The sequence below is a fragment of the Rhineura floridana genome, chromosome 1 (assembly GCF_030035675.1).
Source record: "Rhineura floridana isolate rRhiFlo1 chromosome 1, rRhiFlo1.hap2, whole genome shotgun sequence".
In the NCBI taxonomy this organism is placed as follows: domain Eukaryota; kingdom Metazoa; phylum Chordata; class Lepidosauria; order Squamata; family Rhineuridae; genus Rhineura; species Rhineura floridana.
This window is the reverse complement of record NC_084480.1, coordinates 72,283,363-72,303,202: the sequence shown is the minus strand read 5'-3', so window position 1 is coordinate 72,303,202 and position 19,840 is coordinate 72,283,363.

Genomic DNA, 19,840 nt, shown 5'->3' with positions numbered 1-19,840 from the left:
GGCATTTTCCTTCTTTATACGTTCTATCTATGCCATTCATTTTCACAGTCACAGGCAGGAAATGGGGTGGGTTGATCGCAGGAAGCAAATGTCTCCCAGCTCATTGAAGAAAATAATATTGCTGTTGTCTTTGTTTGATCAGTGCACTTGTAAAAAATCAAAAGATATGTTTCTGTACTTTTGAATACAAAAGTTAATATTAAGGGAGATGAAGAAATGACGATCGGATTTATAGGGACCATGAGTCTTACTATACAGAGGACAGGCCTAAGTTTGAAGGCATCCTCTGAAAGGCTGTTCAGTCCAAGTCCAGTTTAAAGGTAAAGCACTATAAGAAGGGAGAGTAGGGCCTTAAAGTTGCCCATAAATTGTTAGTGCTTGAACCGCAGATTCAGCAGGCACCGATTACAATCTTCCTCACTATTCTGAGATGTACTGTATTTATATTTAAGTTAGTTCTAAATTTGTATTCCCCTCCTCCATGGCCAGCAGGAAAGCAGAGGCTACTAACCTCTTAACAAAATTGTAACACAAATTGCACACATGTAATTTTATGGACTTATTTACATTCCTGGCTGAACTTAATGTGCAATTCAGCTGTAGATCAGCCTTCTAATGAAGGGAAAACATAACAAGGAATTTATCATCAGTCCTTTTTGATTACATATATGGGCCCCAGTTTATCCAGGTTTCAAATTTTACTACTTCAATTTCATTTTCACTTTTTCTATTGTTTACCCCATCCGATTTTGGGTTGGCACTGCATCTGGATCAAGAACACACCCATTCCTACTTACTCTATTATTTTAACTTATTTATTTATTTATTATTTGATTTATATCCTGTATCCTTGGCCAGGGCCCCACCTGGCCACCCTTTGGAGCCGGCCCAACTTGTGCCTGATCAACCTCACAGCACGTCTTTCACCACTTGCGCTCTAGCTGTTGTCCAGCCTGTTTCATTGCCCTTAGCTCACTGGTGTACCAAGGTGCAAACAGGGCTCCACAATGCCAGAGAGGGTGCTCGGGGTCAACCGTGTCATGAGCCCAATGTGCCTCGCTATTCTACAGTGCAACAAGGGCTTCAACAGGGTCACCTGCTCTACCTACTGGGAACTTTCCCAGGGCTTTCAGGAATCCTGTGGATTCCATTAGTCTGGGGGGGGCGGATCATCTTAATCTGTCCATCACCCCTGCAGAGAAGGATCAGAGCTATAAGTCTAAACTTCACCAGGAAGTGGTCTGATCATGACAATGGGGTGACATCCCCCCTATTTCCAGACCACCCTTCCTCCATCTGGAGGAAAAGCCAAGTCGAGGGTGTGTCCTGCCCTATGCATCTTCTTCTTTTCTCCATCTCCACATATTGTCTCTTTTTCTGTTCGCACCAAAGTCACCGCAGCCAGCTAGGCAAGACTTTCATCTCTCTGTTATTGCTGTCTCTGTAAAGTATTCATTGATACATCCTATGAAGGACATTATACCAAAATAAATCAAATTCTTACATTTTTGTCACTTGGGCCTTAGCAAACATATTGTATGAGGAAATAGATCTGGATTTTATAAATATGGTCTTAGGCGAAGCAGTATTTTCATAAAAAGCAGATTTTCAAAATTGCTCACAGAAGATAAGCCCAGAAATGCAACTGAGAGAAGATCTATTGTGTATACATAAAGAAAAATTATTGTTGACCAATTCTACTGGAATAATGGAATTTAAGGTAACAGTAACACAAGCTATAACAACTGCTATTCATCTTGGTACATATGAAAGTATGATGAAAGCAAATAATCTACAGACTCATCTCTCATCTCTGTTCTTGTTAACTTGTTGCTGAATGTGTCACTAAGCTTAATAGTGCTGGTATGATAAAAACAAATGTGCTTATTGTGATACAAACATAATAAAGGGTTGGGGGGAGTGGAAGCAATATTTTACAATGGGAAATCCATTGGATATAAGAGTTAAATATTAAAACAGGGGTTGCCAATCTTTTTCAGTCCATGAAAACTTGGATTTTTGAGTGAGTGTCGTGGTCACTACCAGCCCTGGTCATTTTTCTCCCCCTCCCCTGGGAGACAGAAAGAAAAGTGTGCATGTGCACACTTAACTTTTCAAGGGATCTGAGCAAAAGTTGGATCCAGCAGAATTAATCTGAGCTTCGAAAAGTACATAGAGCTAAAAGAGGAAATGGGAAAGAGTGTGACTCTTCCAATTTCCTCTTTCAGCTCTATGGACTTTTCAAGGGAAGGAATGGAACAACCCTCACCACCTCATCATGGCAGTGAGTGGCAGGAGGGTGTTCAGAGGCTTTGTGGACATCAGAAGAAGACCTCAAGAGCACAATTGCACCTATGGGTGCCATGCTGGCAGCCCCTGTATTAAAGGTTTTAAATATGTGCTCATAAATAGAGACATCTGCAACCTCAGTTTTGAGGCAAAAAGTATGTACTAGATCAGGAGAACAAATCACTACATTGGATGCTGATAAAAGGAACAAGGCAAAATAGAGAAGAATTCACATCCTGCAGGAAGACATCAGGATAATAGTGACTCATCTGCAGATTTCCCCCCATGTAGTTAGTAGCTATGAGACACTGAATTGTATGGACAGATGTGTCTGCTATTTGGCTCAAAGGAACCACTCACTTCAGTAGCACCATTTCATGGTTTAGCAGGAGGAGAGGGGAGAAAGATTTCAGCATGAGCACAAGATTCCCAGCAAGGGTTAAAGACCTACTCGGAGCTGCTGGGGCCAGACTCTGTGCACAGCTATCCATATGGATTACATTTTGGGGTGTCTCCTTATCTTAGGTGTTCATAGATATTATGCTTCAGTAGCAGGAGTTACAAAAATCAATTCCGTAGAAAGAACTGAACTAGTGTTCTTTGCAGGACTGTCCCAAGACACTTTGCTGCCTGAGATGAATGATAAAATATTTCTTCTTATTGTACAGTATCTGATTGGACCAGCAGTTGAATCTGGTGACAGGACAACATATTTCACTGTACCTGAGGGCAGTTCAGCACAGGCTAGCTTAGAGTAGCCTAGCTTAGGAGGGGAAAGGTGTGGGGGGGTCTGACACCTCAACTCACATACCCAGCTTCTGCTGCCTGAAGTGGCTGTCTCACTCTGCCCAATGGTGGGGCAGCCCTGTTTTCTTAGATCAGGACTTGAGCATCCCTCAAGAGTGCCAGGACCCATCTGCACAGTAGCAGCCTGGGCTCTCACAAGAAGGGTCTGGCAGGATTCACCAGCCCAGTGGCACTGCAGGCAGATATCAGAAATCTCACCTAGAGTACAGCTTGGGACACAACTCAGAGGGGTCAGCCTGATCCATTCGTCCATCAGTACTAGAGGGTAACCCAGGCTCCAGCACCAGCACCAGGCTGGGAGCCCAGTGGATCAGGGGCTCTGGTGCCCAAGATCCCCAAGTCAGGATCTCCAGAGTCTGTACCCATTTGAGCCTACATCCCAGGCAAGCAAACCCTTCCATTCCAGGGACCCACATCCCCCAGTTGCCCCATCAACAGGCAAGTCCCATGTAGGGACTTTTCATGAAAGAGATGTAGTAACGGCCACCAACTTAGGTGGCTTTAAAAGGAGATTAGAAAAAGTCGTGGTGAATAAAGTTATCTGTGTATGGCTACTAATTGTGAAAGTTAGTATATATTACCTCCAATATCAGAGGGCTCTGAATACCAGTTGCTAGGGATCACAAGTGGGAGAGTGCTCTTGTGCTCATGTCCTGCTTATGGGTTTCCCATGGGCATCTGGTTGGCCACTGTGGGAACAGAATGTTGAACTAGATGGGCCTTTGGTCTGATACAACAGGACTCTTTTTATGGTCTTATGTAGAACTACTAGGCTCCAAGCCAGACGCCTGCCCCTTTAACACGCTCTATCCCTCAAGGAAGGGGCAGGACCTGAGAAACCTGATCTGGCCCTGGCAGCATAAAAGTCTTCAGTCCATGGGAGCAAGTTGCTCTCTTGGAGCTGTCCCAAGTGTCACTTTGTCTCATGGACACCTTTCTAAAACCAGGACAGGACCAAGAGAGACAGAACAGCTACCTTGGCACCTCTTCCCCCCAGCTTTATTTGGCTGGAGAGAATCATGTGAGAGATGAGTCCAAGCAACCAGAAATGCCTTTTATTTTTATTTTTTAAAAAACACCCACAAATAAAATCGCAATAATTGATAACAGAAAGCTAAAAAAAGAAAGGAGCAACAATCATATCACAACAGCAGGATAATAATTAAAACCAACTGTGTAGCAAAACAAGAATGTCTCCCCTGCTCTCCTGAAGGCCAAGGGAGTGACAGCTGTTCTATTGCTGAAAGTTGCTCTGCCTCAACTCAGCCAGTTTTGCGTTCCCTTGTCTGGCCCTCTGAGAGCAGCATTGGACAGTAGCATTGTTCCTGTGCTCTTGGGAAGTACATATTTCTAATGATCTGCTTTCATTTTCAAATGATTTATAATGTTTTGAAATTGCTCCATGGTGTTCTTTTTGCAATCTGTTGGGTGAAAAAACATCAGTAAACATGATTGATTGAGTAGCTGCACTTATTTTGCATAAAAAGATTTGCGAGTTTGATTTCCTGCTGCCTAAAGGGGGATTTCACAAGTTACCTTACTCATATTAGAAACGTAAATGTCATTTGATAATCAGTGTGTGAAAACAATGCACTGTCAACAAAATGGGTAAAAGTTGATAATCCAAAGTCCTTCAGTTAGTTTAGGAAGCCATTCAGTATGGTCTCTCCTCTGATTGTAAGGTATTTAGTTGCTTCTTTGATCATTATCAGTAATATTCTCCTTTATTCTCCCCCCCCACATACATTCTAGAGCACTTGGAATGGGAATAAAGAAAGTGGAATTGTTTAACCTCCAAATTTCTGAGAACTAGTATAGTTCCAGAGTTCCAATCCTTTGTGCTTGGGTACCATAGCCCAGTAGCAGCGCACACGCTCCGCATGCAGGTGATCTTCCCAGGTTCAATTTCTAGCAATTAAAAAGGATCAGCACTGTCCATGGGAGCAGATCAGGGGTGGGGAACCTTTTTGGCTCCATAGGCCAGGTCCTTATCAGGATCAGTCTTGCAGGCCAAGTTTGGCAGGGATACCTATCTTATCAATTGCATGATGTCATTAGTCACATGACATAATGCCCACCTATCAATCACACGGCATCATTATTCCTGCTAGGAACAGGGTGGGCAGCCAATGTAGGATTAAACCCTGTCTTCCTGCCCATTAATTGACATCACCAGTGATACCAGTTGATGAGTGTATAGATGAGGTTTTGGGGAAATGGCCTCATGACTTAAATTGCCGCCGCCCCCCCCCCCCAGCAGTCCAAGATCGGCCTGTGGGCCGAAGATCTCCCATCCTGGAGGAGATAATAGTGAGCTAGATGGACAAATCATCTGACCATGTAAGGCTTGCTATGTTCTTGTTTGACTTTGCAAGATTAAGGGAGCTGCAAGGAATGTCAGGTTCTTTCCAAGGGTGTGTGTGCTGTTTTAGAATATTTTATATTGTTGTGACTCACTCTGGGACCTACTGGTGAAGGGTAGGTAATAAATTATTATTATTGTTGTTGTTGTTATTCAGCACCCCAGTGACAAAACTCCCTCCCTAGAGAGGTTCAGTTGGCTCTCTGTCTGAGTTTTAGGAGGGCAGCAAAGACTATTTCACCATTAGGGTTGCCAGGTCAGAGCCATCCAAAAACCTGAGAAAATGGGGGCGGGCCCTAGTGACATCACGGGGTGGGCCCTAGTGACGTTACGGGGCGGGCCCTAGTGATGTCATTAAGCATGATACATTGTATCAACCACAGTTGCTTGGAGCATGCCATTCAAAAAAAAATCTCTGGAGATTAAAATAGAAATCTTACCTAAAATAGGGTGTTCCTAGGTCCATCTGAAGTGACAAGGTCATTCTTTCTCACAAGCTTAGGGTGATGCAAAATGGAAATGGACTGCCTTCAAGTTGGTCCCAGATAGGGTCTTCATGGTAAGCAGTATTCAGACAGTGGTGGTTTACTATTGCCTTCCTCTGAGTCTGAGAGGCAGTGACTGGCCCAAGGTCACCCAGGGAGCTTCATGGCTGTGTGGGGATTCGAACCCTGGTCTCCCAGGTTTTAGTCCAATACTCTAACCACTACACCATACTGGCTCTCAATCCATAATACAAAGTTCTAATATTTAATTCCTCAATGGCCATGTTACTATATAAGCTTTTTTTCTGGATCCCTTAATTATAGGGTGATTGTGATAATGAAAAATCCACCCTCAGTCAGGGAAAAGTCTTGAATGAGCATAGTTTGGGGGGCTCTTCTAGATGAAGCTTTTGTTGTGCACTCGCTCTACCTTATTCACTGAATTTTTCAGAGGGTCCTATTCTTAAATTGCTCCTGTTCTTAAAACAAGCTGTCATTATTTAAATGGAGACTGTCATGTCACAAATTAAAAACACATTTTTTAAAAAAAAAATGGGGTGGGGGTGGGGAGAAAAACACAGCTCTAGGGGAGGGCAGTGCACCCATTTGCCCCACGCTAGCTACAAGGCAGGACCAAGTGGGCAGAAAGTAGATTGGGATGAATCTCTTGGGTGCTTTGCTGAAGTTTCTGGCTCTGTAGTTGGATGCAAGGAGGCAATCTCTGCCACACTGTAAATTGCCAGGTGACATTCACCGGCTCCAATGAGTTCAAGGACCAGTGGCAAAAGATCAGCTAAGAATCAGGTTTCCATAATAAACTCAGTTTTGCAAAAGCTGTTGTGTATCCTTAGCAGTTCACTACAGTTCAGTAACTTGACATGGCCTTTATTAGGGAAGGACAGACAAATGAGAGGTGTTAAAGAAAAGAGGGTGAGAGAAAGAATGAAAAGAAGGGTGTCCAGCTTGCTTTTGGCTTTATGTTCACCTACTGCCAGCTCTGTCAGAAGTGACAGTAGGAAGAAAGAAGTGTGCATGTGTGTGCCCACACCACAGCAAGCGAAATCTCTCTCTCAAGCCACCTCCTGTTTTAAAAAGGACTGTTTATGTTCAAGCACAGTGGGTTTTATTTCTATAACGAGAGGCGCCAAGGTTTTGAGCATGTTGGAAAGCTTATACCCTCTGACCAGGATGCCCTTTGGCCTAGTTCTTAATGTATGGCTGAGGGTGGCTATAATCACTTAGCAGCAAAAGAAATGCACTCTGCACACCCTCAGAGGTACTTTGCTTCACTACTGCCATAGCTGAGCACTGTCATGGAAAAGTGGTTTAGGGGTTGAGCACTGACTCAGATTAAGCCCCGGTCTAAGGAGGGCTAATGTATCTGGACAAGAACACACCCACCCCGCGCACTAACCAGTTAACCACTCTATATGAGATTCAGTGAGGTTGGAACACCCCAGAATCAAATCCCTGCTGGGCCATGAAGCTCTCAGCCTAGCCTACCTCACAGGGTTGGTATGAAGATGTGTGGAGGTCTTTTCTTTTTAAAGAATATGTTTATTCAAGATTTTCTTCTGTCTGTCCTGAAGTTCTGCTAGTTAATTTCATTGAATGTATGAAGTTCTAGTACTGTGAGAGAGGGAAATGAACTTCCCCACATCATGCATAATCTTTATTATGCCCCCCTCCCTTGCACACACACACTTAGTTGACTTTTTTGTACACTAAAAAGTTCCAAACACTTTGCCCTTTATGAAGGATGGCTAGATCAGTCTATTTCTGGCCTAAGCCAGTTTCACATACCTTCATTCCTAAATATTTTCTGTCCTGTTTCCATATAAATTTGTGATTTTTTTAATGCACAGAATGCATTTCATTTTTGTATTTTTTTAAATAGGCATGTTGTGGGCATTTTGCCTTATTTATTACCTTATTGTGGGCATTGTTCATTTAATGACATTTGTGTACTGCTTAATCATAAGAAACTTCTAAATGCTTTACATCAAATACTAATTGGTGTATGCATGCATTTTTAGCCTAAAATATGCCATTTTTTCCCGACACACTTTCAGTAAAATACAGATTTTATATGCTTTTTGGTACATTCTTGGGATGGGCCCCCCCAGCCAGAGGGAGGATGGGTGAAGCCGCCGGCTGTCCTTTCCAGAGCAGGAGCTCCGGGGCTAAGAAGGAGCTGGCCCGGCCTGCCCTCCACGGCTCCTGCTGAGGCTGCTAGGCCGCATGGGCACCGTCTCGGCAGCGGTTGCTAGGAGACGGGGCCCACGCGGCCGGGCAGCCTCAGCAGGAGTGGAGGCCAGACAGGGCCGGCTCCTTCTTAGCCCCGGAGCCGGTTCCCCTGCTCAGGAAAGGATGGCCAGCAGCTTCACCCTTCCTGCTGTGGGTGCCGCTGGGCGGCAGCGGCCGCGATAGGCCCCCCCAGCCAGAGTCTGCTGAGCCCCATCGCGGCCGCTGCCACCCAGCGGCACCCACAGCAGGAGGGGTGAAGCGGCTGGCCATCCTTTCCCCCAGCCAGAGACTGCTGAGCCCCAGGGGAACTGGCTCCGGACCGGGGCTAAGAAGCAGCCGGCCCAGCCAGGCCTCCACTGCCACCGCTCGCCTCCACCCATCACCCTCACCTGTACTTCTGTGGGTGGCGGGAACGGGCAGGGGCTGCTGCTGGGGGTCCCTGCAGGGGCGGCAGCGCTCAGTCCTCCTCGTCTCTAGTCCCTGCCTGCGACTGCCTGACTGAAAGAGGGCGGGAAAGCGGCCAGCCACAGCCAAACGTATGCGTGTGTCAATCACGCATGCGTGGCTGAGGGGGCCAATAAAAAGCCGGAGATCCACCTTTTAAATTGAAGTATAGCCGGAGGCCGGAGACGGCCCCCTTTTGCTGGAGTCTCCGGCAGAAAACCGGAGACCTGGCAACCCTATCACCATGCTTTTAATCTATCTTGAGTTTTTAAAAAACCTTCTGCATGTGATTTTGTATTTTTCATCAGACTCATTCTCTTGCTGTTCTTTTAATGCTTTAACTGTTTTGTTTTTATTTTTACTAAAACAAAATGTATTTTTGAGTTTCAGTTTGGAAACTGCCTTGAGGATATTTGCAGTGCTGAAAGGCAGGGTAGAACATTTCTAAAATAATAATAAAAATAACAAACACTCTTCAAGCCCACCGCACTTAAAATGACACATATTTATGGAAAGCACCACAAAAGATCCCTTGAATACTAAACATTATATATCAATTCATAACTTTAATTTCATCTCTAATTGAAAGAATCTGTAGTTCAAAGTTGTTTTTCAGCTGATGTTTGAGTTAGAGAATAAAAGAGAAGTGGAATAAAAGAGTGACATTTCTGTAGGGCAGAGGTAAGGGCCAGTTTGTGCTCCTCTCTCTATATTTTCAGGCCACATGTGATCAGGCTTCCGAAGTCCCTCTTTCTCCTTTCCACACCCTCGATCGCTGCCATGAGTGACTGAATAATGTCCCAGTCCTGAAATCTGAAGTGACACCACTGGAAGCAAGGATAAAACATTTTTAAAATGGACACTTTTATAAACGTAGATTCATTATGCTTCCCTCTAGTTGTGATCCTAATACTGGGAACCATCTGTATGCATAAAATATTTCCACCTATGTGAAATCATACTTTGATAATCCTCCATGGAACATGTACTCTTTTGAAATATAAATACAGCTGAACTGCTGTGCCTTTCCTTTAAATGCAGTTGGTCTCTGCTCCTGATCATCACAGAGCTGCTGTCACTTCTTGCAAATGCATGTGCTGAAAATCTGGGTCTTGTAGCTTTCATAAAAGTAAGATAGCAGATGATTTCTTTAAGCACAAACTCTTTCATAAATTGATAATAATGTGACTAGGAGCTATTTATAACTCCTGTGTCAGCTCTTTAAAAGTAAACAAAATTATTTCAGTGCAGCAATGTACTGCAGATCAGATCTTTAGAGGTAAGTACCAGGTTCAGAAGCAGTATATTTCTGGATTCCAATTACTGGGAGCAACAGTGGGAGGGGTCTATTGACTTCTGCTTGTGGGATTCCCATAAGCATCTGGTTGGCATCTGTAGAAAACAGGATACTAGACTTGGTGGATCTTTGGCCTGATCCATCAGACCAAATGTCCCACACAGGTGACTTGAAATAGCAGATAGCTGTTTCACCTGCATTCTCATGTCCAATGTTTCCTCTTAAATATTGAGATGAGATGTGGAATTGGTCTGAACAATCTCTCAAGGATCCTAACCCTCAGTAAGAGCTGGTGCCCACTAGACCTGATGGGGCTGCAGTGCAGGCTTGGCCAATGAGCTCATGACCAAGTTCTGGTGGACACTTAAGCATTGCAGTTTCATAAATAGCACCTAACTAAATTGTAAAGTGTCTTACTTTGTTCCAGAAGGGGTTCCTGCTGTTATAGTTGCTTCTCAGATGGCAGAAAGCTTGTGTGGCTTCCACCTGTTCTGGTTCTTTCCCTATCCTCCTCCTTTGCAAAGAAACAGTTGACACTTAAACATTGCTGCTTTAGTAATACATAGCAACTAACAGAGCTTTTGTCCTGTGCTCGCTCTCATGAGTATGCATACTACCTCCTCAATAGTGAACAGAAACCTATATCTCTGCTCATTCAGAGCAGAAACCTAGATCTCTGCTCATGAATCTCATGAGACTAAAGTGGGGTTTGCTTACTTCTGAATAAGATGAAGAGGACTGTGTTAGTAACCAGCAGTGCTTGGAAAGTTCATTTCAAAAAGGAACAAAGCAGTTCAGTTCAAGCTCATCCAAATGCACTTTTAGTTCATAATGATTTCTGTCTGCCACACAGCTGTTAAAGACACAAGAGTGCTGCTCTCCCCCAATGCCAACCCTAAACCATACAAAGAACTCAAGTGAAGAGTAAAAAGAAAAGAAACACACATGTGGGCAACTTGATAATATACTGTATTTTTAAAATAAAACATATTTAAAATGAACATCTTTAATTGTATAAATGTAATGGTTAGAGTGTTGGACTAGGACTGGAAGACCAAGGTTCAATTCTACACCCACTTAAATGAACTCAATGGGGCTTACTTCTAAGTAAAATGAACAGGATTGTGGCAGTTACTACTGCTAAATAATACCTCCTTCTTAGTATGGGTAACCATGACATATGTGGAGAAGGAGAAAGCCCGAAGTCAGGGAGACCTCTCTTTTGCAGCTTCTCCTGTCACCTGCTCTGCTGGTTCCCATGAGACCTGCTCGAGAACGGGAATTTAAGTGCAGCATGGTGAGGGGTTTCTTGTGTTGTTTAAAATACATGATGCTCCTTTCAATTTAATATTTTGGCTTTCACAAAGGAAAAGAAGCAATGGACACCCCAGTGGCACCACGTTTTGATGGCAACACATTGATGTAAGAACTAGTAGACATCGTGAAAACATTAGGAAGGTGCTGATAGTTATTGTATTGTTATTGAAATATGTTGCTGGGGTTTTTTAACAATGTTAATATTTTGTTATTTAAATTTTTGTAAACTGTATTGTCCTTTTCTGACGTGTATTTTGTATTTGTGTTTATTTTTTGTGAGCTACCTTGAGGGCCTTTTTGTCCAAAAGGCAGCATACAAATAAACCATAACATAACATAAAACGTAACGTAACGTAACGTAACGTAACATAACATAACATAACATAACAGACTATATTACTTCTATGGAGAAAACAGCAAATATGATGTCCAGGAATATTGTATTTAAGCTATGCCTAGCTTATTCCCTGAAATGCAGAAAGAACCTCCCTAGAGCAGTGTTTTTAAGTATCATGGATAATAGTCATTAACTAAAAATCCCCAGAGTTTCTTTTTTAAAAAATAAAACCAATCCTGTAACCTGTAAGTTCCTATAACTCAGAGAAAAAGATATGGCAGGTGAGGAAAAACAAGAAGCAAAAATGTTAGAAAAAGGAATCTTTCATACCATACCATCAGTTTGAAATACTGTAGCAGGAAGTTCCACAAGTTCCTCCTGTATTTCACTGGTGTGGAGACTCAGACATTCACACAAAGTATCTTTAAGTTTCTTGGTTTTCATAAAAGCAGGGATTTGCTTAACTCAAAAATCCTTCTCTTTTTGATCAGCCACATCTACACAGGTTTCACCTTAGAGTGAACTTAGGACTGGAAGTATGCAACCCCACACATGCCCTGGTAACTGGATTACCAATGCCATGATGTCATGTGACAGAGCACCCACTTGCTTGCCCAGTCCTGATCTGAGAGATAGTTCCTGTGCAAGCAGTTTGTCTGTCCCAGGGGTGTGTGTCTGACTGTGCAACATGGTCTTTGCTTGAGTAGGCATGCTTAGTAATCTCTCGTAATGTTGTAGAGACCTGTGTTACCTGTAAGCCCATCTGTGAACCGCTCTAGTGTTAAAGTTTGCATTAAACATAACGGAGAAAAGCACGTCAGTGATTCTGATTCAAGTGGATTACGCCAGGACAACATAGGCTTTTCATCCAATCTGGAACCCTGGCTGTACAGGTCTCTAGGTCTATAGAGGTTTCCTGAATGGACATCCATGCTCTGTGCGTGGATTTGGTGGGCTCAGGGCTGGGGAGGCACACTGTCAAAAGTGGAACCAACAGCATGGCCCCACTGCCTCTTTTACACAAGGTACCTTCTTCACATATATAATGCATGAAGAGGAGGCTAGTCTGTGTTTGTAATTCTATGTTCCCCCTGCCACTAATCTGCGACAAGTTCTACCTGGTGGAACTTAGGGTTCCAAGAAAAAAGAGAGTAGACCCAGCCAGTCCATCCCTGATGCACTGCATTATTGTGCCAGGGCTGGCCGTTTCATGACAAACTGAGACAATGGTCTCATGTGGTGAGCATGGGGGAACAGAAAATTTGCACTCCTTTATGCCCCCTGCTTCCTTGCCTCATTGTCTGCCCAGCCCTGCTGTTGCTATCCAACCACCTGGTGAGACCTTTTACCACTCCCTACACATCCTTCCTATTTCAGTCTAGGAAGGGCCAAGGGGATAATCCCTCAATGTGAGGCATTCTAAGTGAGGTAGCCAGAAGAGTGCATGTGCCGCTGCAGTCTGCTCTTGTGACTAAAAAAAAATGCTCTTTAAACTTAGAATTTTTTAAAGAGACAATTTCTAGCCATTTCTAGCCATCACAGCAAACCATGGTAGAGGCACTATTCTGGCCACCTCACCCAGAAGGCCTTGATCTGATCCCCTTGGCCCTTCCTAGAGTAATTCAGGAAGGAGAGGAAGGCAGAGAACTAATGCAGTGGCAACAGAAGAAAAATAAAGAAAAACAAAGTCTTCAACAAGAGAGTGCTGACGTCCTATGTATACAGCTAAAGTCTAAAAACAAGCACTGAATAGGTATTCTGTAGTAGTGCACATTGTTGTCATGTGGGCCCCATACAATGAGAGACAATGTTCAGAGAACTTTTTTTTTTAAATCTATCTCATGGTAGTCTTATCTCAGTCTATCCCCATATCTCTTTAAGAAAAGAGAAAAGATTGCCAGGCTTCATAGCTGACATCGTCATATCTATATTTTAACTTTCTTCTACAATCAGATTCAGAAACATGTTTAATTGCACTTTCAGATTACAATGGGCCATGCTCAAAATACAGCTTCACTGCAATCATAAGGCTTATACCCAGTCCAAACTATTTTAGTTTAGTTTATGAGGAACAGGTTCAGCAGTATTCTTTTATGAGACAAGCTTAGCACAGTGTGTCAGAAACATGTTTCCATTAATAATGTCTAGTTGCATTTGCAGATATCTTCATGATTCCTTCTAAAACAGAGTTTATAATTCAGTTGAACATTTGAATTTGGCAGTAAATTGGCTTGAAAACTCTCCTATGTAATTCAGTTGTTCAATGAAACTGGGGGAAATAAATGGTTTGTTGCAAGTTTTGCTTTCAAATTACATCAGTACCTCAACGAAACCCCCAAAACTTTTTTTTATCATGACACATCTAGAGCCCTCTTTCCTCTTTTTCCATTCCTGCAAGGCCTGGCCAGTCATTATTTGCAAGGGGAGTTTGGTGTGCACCCAAACATACATCCAGCTTTCTATCTTGTCCCATTTCCTTGGACCACCATGCTTCTAGAATAATCTGTTCAACTGATTCAGAGATGATTCCACGATCTGAATCCTATTTGATTCAAATCATGGCTTTATTTTATTTGGCTTTATTTACAAAACTTATCTCTTTTTGTAGTAAAACACCCAAGCAGTAATAATGAAAACGTAACCAAAAAAAATAATCTCTGAATCAGTTTTGTGGAAAAAATGACTCATGACTTTGAAATGCAGTGTTAAGATGTTTCTGTTTTGCCAGACTATTAGCTTCGTTGAATTTCTCTCTCGCTGTGTTGCTTTTGGTTTTAATGTGTTTAATATTTCTGTTCTCTATGCTCTCATATTTTACTATATCAGTTGTGCAAATCATCATTTTAATTGTAAACCACCATGGGGATCGTTGTTAGGGCTGCAAGGTGGGGTGTAAAAGGGTTTGTAAGGAGATCAACAAAATGTTCATGTCTGTGCATTTAATGGTAATCATTCCCAAAGCTTTTCTGTGAGTACAAACTCTTATGTCAGAACTGGTTGAAAATTCATTGGCGATCACTTGTGGCCAAGCAAGATTGCCTTCCAAGATAAGGTCTTTAACGGTGGGTCCGTAAGTGACTGTGGAGGCCAATTCTGGATCCATACAGCCTTCCACAGTGAAGACGTAGGTTTCCAAATGGAAGATGGTCACGATGAGGATTTGCTTGACGTGCCTTCCGCTTAGCTCGTTTGTCCCATTCGCCCTGTATTCATGCTTCTTCAAAGTCCACAACGCCTTTGATAATAGCCAACCTCCATTTGGGACTTTCGTGGACCAGTTCATGTTACATTTTTTTAGATTTGCTTTAAGAACATCTTTAAACCTCTTTTGCTGTCCACCGATGTTCTGTTTTCCATCCTTAACTTGGGAGTAAAGTAGCTGCTTTGGAAGACGGTGATCAGGCATTCAAACAACATGGCCGGTCTAGCAAAGTTGATGTTGAAGGATCATTGTTTCAACACTGGTAGTTTTTGCTTCTTCCAAAACGCTAACATTAGTCCATCTGTTTCCCAAGTAATTTGCAGAATTTTCCGGAGGCAGCATTGGTGGAATCTTTCAAGAAGTTGGGAGTAGCGTTTATAAATGGTCCATGTTCCACAGGCATACATTAAGGTTGGCAGCACAATGGTTTTGTAAATAAGCATTTTGGTCTCCCTGCGAGTATCCCGATCCTCAAACACTCTACGCTTCATTCGGGAGAATGCGGCACTCACAGAGCTCAGACAATGTTGAATTTCAGCATTGATGTCAGCTTTTACAGAGAGATGGTTGCTGAGATAGGGGAAGTGATCAACCTTCTTCAACGTCACACCATTAAGCTGGATCGATGGTGCTACAGAAGGACTAGTTCGCACCTGTTGATGAAGCACTTTGTTTTTTTAATATTAAGTGGGAGCCCAAGCTTTCCATATGCTTCTGTGAAGCCATTTAGGATAGTTTGAAGATCTTTCTCTGAATGTGCAGAGACTACATTATCATTGGCATATTGAAGTTCTATGACAGAGGTTGACATTACCTTACCTTTTGCTTTCAGCCTACTGAGATTAAAAAGCTTTCCATCTGTTTGATATATGATTTCCACACCAGCAGGAAGTATCTCCTCAAGAAGGTGTAGAATCATAGCAATGAAGATAGCAAATAAGGTAGGAGCAATGACTCATCCTTGTTTTACACCTGATCCAACTCTGAATGGATTGCTCTGAAAGCCATTGCTGTCCAAAACTGTTGCTGTCATGTTGTCATGCAGGAGTAGCAAAATATTCACAAATTTAGCAGGGCATCTAGTTTTCAGAAGGATGGTCCAGAGAGCAGTTTGATTCACAGTGTCAAAGGCCTTAGTAAGATCAGTAAATGCCATATATAAAGGTCAATTCTGCTCCCAGCATTTTTCTTGAAGCTGTCATGCAGTGAAGATCATGTCCACTGTTCCCCTGGAAAGGCAGAAACCATTTTGAGATTCGGGGAGGACATCCTCTGAGATCAGCAGGAGGCGATTTGTGAGGATCCTTGCAAAGATTTTACCTGCGGTAGCAAGAAGAAAAATACCTCAATAGTTCTGGCAAACTGTTCTATCAACCTTCTTAAAAAGAGTGATAATTACGGCATCCCTAAAGTCTTCTGGGATCTCCTTCCTCATCCAGATTTTTTCAATGAGCTTATGAAGTTGTTGTGTAAATTCAGGCCCACCTTCTTTAAAACTTCAGCAGGAATCCCATCAGGCCCACTAGCTTTGTTGTTCTTCATTTGTTTGATGGCTTTACTGACTTCATCCAAATTAGGGGATAGTGCAAGCTCGACTCTAGTTTGTTGTTGTGGAATTTGCAAGAAGACCTCACCAGCCACAATACACTTAAGATTAAGGAGGTCGTGGTAATGCTCGTTCCATCGCAGTGCAATAGACTCTTTATCCTTAAGAAGTTTGGTACCATCCATTGAACGTAAGGGATTTGTACCATAATTTGTTGGTCCATAGATGGCGTTTGCGGCATTAGAAAAGCCCCGTGCATCGTGAGCATCTGCAAAGTGCTGGATTTCTTGAGCTTTCTTTATCCACTAGACGTTCTTAAGTTCTCTAGTTCTTCTTTGGACCTCAGCCTTTGCACTTGTATAGATTTTTTTCTTAGCAGCACAGTTAAGGTCTTTCTGCCATATCTGGAAGGCTTTCCTTTTCTTGTCAATGATATGTTCAATCTCACTATCATTCTCATCAAACCAATCCCGATGTTTCTTAGTTTGGTATCCAATAGTTGGTTCACATGCTGCAATAATGGAAGTCTTCAGTTTAATCCAGTGTTCCTCAGCATTTTCAGGGAGTTCCGTCGGCAGATGTTTCTTGAGAGTTGTTTGAAAGCAGGCTCGCTTAATAGGATCTTGAAGGGTGTGGATGTTCGTTTTACACCTTGGTTTTCTTTCATGGAGCCTACGTTGAGGAACAATATTAATGGCTATAGTGGATCGAATTAATTGGTGATCTGTCCAGCAGTCATCAGCACTTGTCATGGCCTTAGCGAGGAGTACATCACAACGATCTCTGGCACGGACAATTACATAATCCAGGTGTATTGCCTGGGCCCTGGGCTGCTTCAAATTTAGGGTCGGTACCAAGGAATCAATGAGTCAGATTCAAGGTTTACTCACAAAGGAGACATTTATTGAGTTATTTAGTGAGCACACATGCATACTTAATTAGAGTGGAATGGGCTGCAAGGTCTTGGCATAGACACTTACAGTCTGAACACCAAACTGGGCTACAAGCATGCCTTTTATAGCAAAAATCTTGGCACTCACAATGGTGATGGAATACATCATTAGCCGCTATCTTACATCAAATCATGTACATCAAATGGTCCTTTCCCTCCCCATCAGCCTCCTAGATAAGACACCACTGGGTGTAGATTGGGTACTCATTGACCGTTACTTGACCTAAACTCTAACAAGCTGAACTTCTTGCAGGTGCTTAAAGTTGAGAAAACCAACATTATAAGCTCACACTTGCAAATCTTAACCTCTTAAAGGCAAGTCTACATAATAAAAATAGCCATACATATGCATTGCAACAATTAAATGAACCCCCCATGGACTACACCAGGAGATGCCAGTGTTTTGACTGAGGGTGCTTCCATAATGTTTTAAATTTATTTTTCTTGTGAAAGAGTGTGTTTGTAATAGCAACATTATGCTCTGCACATTTAGTCAGAAGTAGAATGCCATTCAGGTTGCTATTGCCAACTCCTTCTTTCCCAATGGCCTTAAATTGAAATCATGCCCAACTCTTGCATTGAAATCACCCAAGAGGATAATTTTATCCTCCTTAGATATCTCTGATAAGATGGTGTCCAGCTGGTTATAAAAATTTTCCTTGATGTCTTCATCAGCATCTAATCTTGGTGCATAAGTACTTACAATAGTTGCCTGCTGGGTTTTGGCAAGTTTTAACTGAAGAGTTGAGAATCGTTCATTAATACCAATAGGAACTTCTGACAAGAGCTTCACAAGACTATTTTTAATAGCAAAGCCTACTTCATGTATTCGTTGTTCTTGTTCAGGCAGTCCTTTCCAGAAGAAGATATAACCTCCTTTTTCTTCCTTCAGTGGTCCTTCTCCTGCTCTTTGTGTTTCTTGGAGTGCTACTATGTCAATATTAAAACGTCTCAACTCCTTTGCGATGATGGCAGTCCTGCATTCAAGACTTTCACTATTTGTATTGTCCAGCAATGTCCGCATATTCTATGTTCCAAGATTCAATTGTCTTTTGCAACCGCTAAGTGGTGACCCCACTGGACACAGTAATCCAGTCAGGGAGAGAGATGAGGCAGACTATGTTTAGGGCACCTTTTCTAGCTCCCTCCCCATATGGGGTGAGCAGAGTGGATCCTGAATAGGACTGCTTAGTCGTGGATATAGCTGCTGAACTACTCAACTGCCTCGGTCCTTGAGCCAGGACGACTAAGTCTGTATCCACTGCCCATGTGCCGGTCCATGACTAGGGGCTTCCAGATTTCACAGTCCTGCCCCCATCGCCATTCGCTGATCTCCATGGGACTTTTGGTTTGGTTTGGTTTGGTTTGCTTGGAAGACACCTGTGCGTGAATTTGTTTTATGTGAGGAGATGGGTGCACGACAATCAACACACAATCTTGACAGAAAAAGGCTTTGATCCAATGGCATGGATACTACGTCTTTTATCTGCTGCAGCCTTCATCCGCCTTCACAGCCGTTGTAACGTACACATTGTTATCCTCCGCCTGTTCTGCCATTGAGGACTTTCTTGGATCATTCTTTGTCTGGTTCCTCTCCCTTGACCTTACCGCCATGGGTGACCCTGACATGACTCCCAACGGCATCGCTCACAGGGTTCATTGGAACATGCAAGCCCACTCACCACTACAAGGTGATGATCAAGCGAGGGGTGGTTGAAAATACATTTACTTGGAAGTAAGTTTCATATTGAAATCAATATTACAGCCACATAAATTGTGTTTATAATCAGAATGCCAATTCCTCATATAATTTATATACACATCACAGCTTGTGACTGTGCCAATAACTATTTGATGCCAAGTTCCTTTGCTGAAAAGCAACACGCCTCTTCTTGTTTAAATCTTGGATGTTCTGTGGTCTGTCAGCGAGAAAAGATTGCTGAGCCCAAAAGGCAGTGGTGGCTGGTGCCCATTGGGAATGGTAGGGTGGACAGCAAAGAGGCCAACAATAGGCAGAGCCAGAGCCAATGACTGGTAGAGCCAACTAATTCTAGTTTTGTCCCCATCCTCCTCCTTGCTCAAGGGCAAAATGGATTGCCAGGGCCACCACATGGACTGGTTGTAAATAAGAAGGCAGGCAGGTGGGAGCTAGCTGAGGGAAAACTAGGGTTGGTGGGACAGTGCCCTCACTTGCCCAAATAGACCAGCCTCCACTGTCAAAAGGGTGGCCTGTGCTTTATAGATAAAAGAAATGGGCTACATAAAGCATGTCCCAAGAAATATGGGTGGAAATAGAGAAGAAACTCCATAGAAATGGGAGGATGGGTGAAGTGCCAGATGACTGGAGGAGGGCTAATATTGTCCCTATCTTCAGAAAGGGCAAAAAGGAGGAACCTGGGAACTACAGACCAGTCAGTCTGACATCAATTCCTGGGAAAATTCTGGAGCAGATTATAAAGTGGTCAGTCTGTAAACACTAAAAACTATACCGTGATTATTGGAAGTCAACGTGGATTTCTCGAGAACAAATCCTACCAGACTAATCTTATCTCATT